The sequence below is a fragment of the Eumetopias jubatus genome, unplaced genomic scaffold, assembly GCF_037043125.1.
Source record: "Eumetopias jubatus isolate StellerSeaLion01/CBP00866 unplaced genomic scaffold, mEumJub1_p1.0 scaffold_10, whole genome shotgun sequence".
NCBI lineage: Eukaryota > Metazoa > Chordata > Mammalia > Carnivora > Otariidae > Eumetopias > Eumetopias jubatus.
The window spans coordinates 49,766,254-49,772,179 of record NW_028274816.1 but is presented as its reverse complement, the minus strand read 5'-3'; positions in this window follow the sequence as shown (position 1 = coordinate 49,772,179).

The window sequence follows — 5,926 nt, the reverse complement described above, 5'->3', positions numbered from 1 at the left end:
TCCCCGTCACTGCAGCTTTATTGCTTAAACATTTCATGATGGGCATCCCTTCCTGACTTTGTATTATGTTAAATTATATTGAGTTATTGATCTCTGTGTGTCGGTCCTGTGTTACAGTTCGTGGAGGCAGGTGGGCCTAGGTAAGAATTTGCCTTCTGCTCCTGAAGGAGAGGTCACAAGGAGTTGTTGAGCAGAGATGGAGAGACACTGGGCTGATGTTTCTTTAAGGGTTCCCCTAAGAAGGGGGAGGCTGAACTTTCTCAAGCAAACTTGTTTTTATTCTTTTAAGTCTGAATTTTGGGCAAATCTTGTAGAGATTAAAGAGGTAAGTCTAAACTCTCAACATTCACGCTGAGGAGATGAGTTGGGCTACAGTTTGGGGTGGCAAAATGGTAGACAGGCGGACAGCAAGAAAATACAACCCAGAGGGAGAAGAGAAAATACCCCTCAGAAATCAGGGCAAAATCCCAAAGTGTCTCTTTCCCCATGGTATCACCGGATGTGGATTCCCCTCCTAGTTCCACCCCTGCAGTGCCAGTGAAGGACAGCGGAGCTGTGCGGATGAGAGTTTGAGCACTCCATTCAAATGCACACCCAGATACATGTGTGGCACCTCCTGGCATGCTGCCCCCTGGATAAGTTCAGTGCTTCTCCATGCACAGCATATATCTATTTCAGATGAGACATCCAGTCTATATGGCATGTGCTGATTTGATTTTTTGATCTCATGTCATGGTGATAATCAAGACAGTGACGCTTAACAGTTTAAAATTCTTCAGCTTGCGGGTCTGTGATTGGGATAGTTTTTTTTAAGATTTTATTTATTTATTTGACAGAGAGAGACAGCGAGAAAGGGAACACAAGCAGAGAGAGTGGGAGAGGGAGAAGCAGGCTCCCTGCGGAGCAGGGAGCCCGATGCGGGGCTCGATCCCAGGACCCTGGGATCACGACCTGAGCGGAAAGCAGATGCTTAACCGACTGAGCCACCAGGCGCCGCTGGAGTGTATTTTCTATCTACACCATTTCTCAGTTCAAACTAGCCATGTTTCTAGTGCTCAGTAGCCACATGTGATGAGTGGCTGCGTCATTGGACAGCACAGCTCTAGGGAATGATTTTATGTACACACTCCACCTCTCTTCCTGCCTCCTTCATTCTCATGGACCTCCCCACCCCTGGAGTCGGTGACTTTTGCCTCTTGTCTTTCCTCTTGCTGTTTGTTGTGTTCCTTTTCCGATATGGAGACTCATTTCCAATTCCTTAATATTCTGGCCTGATCTCTTCTGTCTTATTTTCCTTTGAGGGTCACAGTATTTTCCTCTATCCCCCATTTCAGCCTTTCCCCAGAAGAGGTGCCATGGTTTTTTGTCTTGGTTAGGTATTTATTTGCAGTTACTTACCAATGATTATTTTCTTTGTCCCATCAGTTGAGTTAGACACTTTCCCCATTTTTTTCATGACAGATCTTGATTAATTTTAGAGTTAAACTGGAAAATTGGAATGCATAAATTTAGAGGTATGTAGCACCCCTTTTGTTTCTGCCTTGATTTTTAAAATAGCATAGATAGCTATATATGTATTTTAGGATATAAGATCTCTTAAGTATTGCTTTGCCTCGTTGACTATTTTTATCATTATTTTTATATCTTTTCTATGTATTTTAGGGTTTCCATTAAACTGATGTAAAATTTTGTGCTCTTTTATATGAAAAATAAACATTTATTTTAAAAAAATTTCTACTCGAGTGGTTATTTTTATCTAGGAAAGTCCATAAAAGTGGGCATATCAGTGACATTCCTTCCTGTGCTATAATGGAATGTTATCAGGAAACAGGGTGTCAGATCTCAGTGAGGGAGGGTAGAAAGTAGGGGTTCTCAGAGTGCCGGGGTCCCAGGTTTTCTGGAAGGTTTACATGGGTCCAGTGGTTGGGCCTGTCACTACCTGGCCAAGCACTTCCTGAGTGGTACCTTTTATTTGGAGACATGATGCTGTCGATGTTCTTGCAACATCTTGGAGGTTTTTATGTTTGAGGAGTTTCCAGAGAAGCCTCTACAGGCAGGTTTCAAGTCCCTTCTGCTGCTGCTTTGCTCTTTAGTACCTGCCCCTGACCTGGTGTTAGAGTAGAGCCTAGTGTGCTCCTTGGATGAGCAGCATCACTGTTACCTGGAAACATATTAGAAATGCACATACCCAGGCGCCACACAGGCACTGAATTAGAAACTCAGGGTGAGGCCCAGCAATCTGTGTTTACTAAGCCCCCCAGGTGGGTCTGTTGCAGCAGCTTTTGAGAAGCATTGTATCAGACGATGTTTGAGTTCATGCTAACTTAGTCACAGACACCTGGGTCTGCTCACTGCCTGGCCTTTGTGCAGGCATCTGGATCCTCTCTGGAATCCCTCTCCTGGACTTTCTAATCCCTCCTACTTGAAGTCCGTTTTCCACAGCCTCTGCACTTCCTGGCTTTTGTTTCTAGTGAGTTTTGTGGTATGTACTTCCATGTCTCTGACACTGTGAGAGAAGTGGCCAGGGCTAGAATTGCCACCTGCTGCAGGCAGTAGCGGTGTTCAGAAGGGAGGCGAGGAGCTGTGTTTGTGTGTGTCTCACAAGACAGACTGATACTCGGGGCGCCTGGGTGGCTCAGTCGTTGGGCGTCTGCCTTCAGCTCAGGTCATGATCTCCGGGTCCTGGGATCGAGCCCTGCATCGGCTCCCTGCTCGGCGGGGAGCCTGCTTCTCCCTCTCCCACTCCCCCTGCTGGTGTTCTCTCTCTCGCTATGTCTCTCTCTCTCAAATAAATAAATAACATCTTAAAAAAAACAGACTGATACTCGATAACTGCTTTGTTTTTACTTCATCTCCTCTTGACTTCACAACGTGAGTGCAGTCTGTGTAAACATCTCTACTGAATGATGCACAAATACAAGTATTTACGTGAACATATGAAGTCTGCATATGTGGATAAACTCCCTTACATATCATTTATCTGTTATTACATCTCTGTGGTGTCTATCTGATTCCTCTACCTTATTATCTGTCACTGTACCCATCTCTACTTGAATGTATATGAAATATTTTATTATAAAAATATACAGATACTATGTTTACTTTGTGTTTTTCTCTCACTGTGGAACCTCCTCCCTTCTGGAGCTTCAGTGTGGGACCTTGTGGGACACAGAACACCACGGCGACCACTGGTGCATGTTCATTCAGACTCCGAAATCTCTGAGAAAACTCGAGATTATGAGGTTAAATAGCCTGGAAGGATCAGAGCGAATTTGCCCTAAGGACGTGCGTGGTTTGTTCCAATGTACACAGTAAAAGTTATTTTGCTAAAAGGAAGCCAGCTGTGAAAAGCCCGCTGTGCACTCCCCTTCCTGTTTTTGCATTTTATACGCTGTTCACATATCCTGCTTCAGAAATCATACATAGTACATTGAGCACCCTGTCCTCACATCTTGCCTTAGAGATCATACGTAATAACACTGCGCATTGTGTGCTGGTATCTTGCCTGAAAGATTCTCAATAACCTAAGTCATTGCTGTAAATCATTATTGATCTGTACTGTTGTATTGTTAAAAATCATTATAGATCTGTATCGCTGTAGAAGGTATATAAGATGATGGAAAATAAACCTCGGCACCTCGGGCTGATTGCTCGGGGTCCCCTGTACCTCGCTTTACTGTCGTGTCTTTTCTCCGTTCCTTCGCCGCCCCAGGTCCACGACTATCAGAGGTCGACAGGACCTGCTCTGCCTTCTGTGGCCAACTCTTGGAGCAAGAAGGCGTTGCCCACCACCCTGTGGCTGCAGGTGACATAGCAGAGGTGTGGGCAGCCATCTCTTACCCTTGAACCTGAGTTTCCACATGAGATTTAACTGCTGTGTGTCTTTCTGAGGATAGGATTGTGCTTATTTTCCTCATCTCCCTCTTGAGGGGCTATTTGCTGTGCTTATTTACTCCACATTTGTCTACTCCCCATTTGCACATCACCTACTGATGTTATCCATGCTCTCCTCCCATCTGTGCACAGGATGGGAAAGTCTCTACACTTGACTCTCGTTTTTTATTCAGTGTCAACCCCTGAATATACCTTTCGGGATATCTGTCATCTTCCAATCTAGCCACGATCCTTGTGCACACACCTCTCCAAAGACTGTCTCTCTGTAATGATTTTATGCACAAACTGCACTTCTTCCTGCCTCCTGCATCCCCATAAGTGCCCCAACCCCACCCTCATGATTATTTCTTCCCTTTCTCATATCCTACTTTTATGTTAGTTTTCTTACCTGAAATGTGATTAATAGGTCCTTTGTTTTCTGCCTTAATTTCTAATTCATAGATTACTTTCAGGCTAAATTGTCACAGAATTTAGAGAAATATTTTACTTACCAGATTACCATTTTATTATAGAAGGATAATATAGGAACAGCCACATGGAAGAGATGCATAGGGCAAGGTATGGGGAAGGGTCACAGAGCTTTCATGCTGAGCGCACCACTCTCCCCGAGTCTTCATCAACCTGGAAGCTCTCCAAACTCCCATCTTTTTGTTTTTTTATGGAGGCTTCGTTACACAGGCATGAACAAGTGATTGATTGATTCAATCTCCAGCCCCTTTTCCTTCCCTGAAGGAAAAAAAGGGGAGTAAGTTCGCTGAGTCACATCATCACCTGACCTGTTGTTATATTATGTTTCACTTATTACAGGTAATCTATCAGCTTGGGTCTCTCTTCACTGACTGTGTCAACATGTCTACACATAGGGATCTGGATTATCTCAGGATCCCACCTCCCACCCCCTGCACCCCAATCCCTTCTCTAAAGCTTTCAGTCCTTCCATTTCATGTGTGCTCTTCATAGCCCCAAAGGCCTCTTTCTGGCTACTTAATAAGCCCAGAAGCCGAGCCCTCACTTCCTATCAAGACTACAGGCCAATAGGTGCCAATGAAGTTCATATAGTGTAAGATCTCTTCATGCCTTTCCCTATAGCCGGCACTCTGGGGGCAAAATATAAGGGGGCACCATAAAAACTCAGTAATCAAGATAAATATTTTAAGGTGGTATCTTTGAAAATCAAAATTAATGCAAAAAAATTCATTATGAACAAAACTGTCAAGTTCTGCTTCCTCTTCACACCCCATACCCCCACCTCCCAACCACAACTCCGGTAAATTTCCCCTAAGTGGCACCTAGCTTCCAATAAAAAACCCAGGGATTTCTAGATCAAGCCACGGTTCCTCACCACACGACTACTTCTACCACCAGGGGGCCTTTTGCTCTTGGTCTCAAGTCCCGCCTCCCCACCCACCAATATCCCAGGGACACAGGACTAGAGCCATCCACCAATACCCCGGGAGTTAGCCCAAGCCAATCCCGCTCTCCTAGAAAATAGCCTTGGCGTTCCCTGTGCGGATTGGCGCACCAAGGCCGGTGTCGCTCCTATCCCGGAGTCCCAACAGAGCGTCACTCCACTGCTTCGTTCCGCAAGATCTTTGCCCTGAGCTGCGCCCACTCGCCCCATTCCGGACCCTGGTTTCTGCTCCTGGAAGGGCACACAGTGCGGAGCCTTGGCGTGGGTTACCCCAACTCACCCGTGCCGCTGAAGGTCAGCGCGCACCGTCTGTCCACCTGCCTCCGTAACACCGGCGGGGCGCCAGGACCACATTTTCTAGAATCTTCGGGCATTTCTGCGACTCTCTCGTGGTCCGCGGGATCTCACTGGCCCTCGGAGAAGAAACATGTGCACCTTGCGGTCTGGGCATCTTAACGTGAGCTCCTAAACTTCGTTGCATGAGAGGTGCAGATGTCAGAGTCACCCGGCGGTTGGCGAAGCCTGCTCGCCCACCACCTCTCCATCCCAAAGACTACACTCTCCAGAGGCCCGCGCTGCCACTTCCGCTGTCCCTGGCGTTCTCCTTGCTGAGGAGTTTAC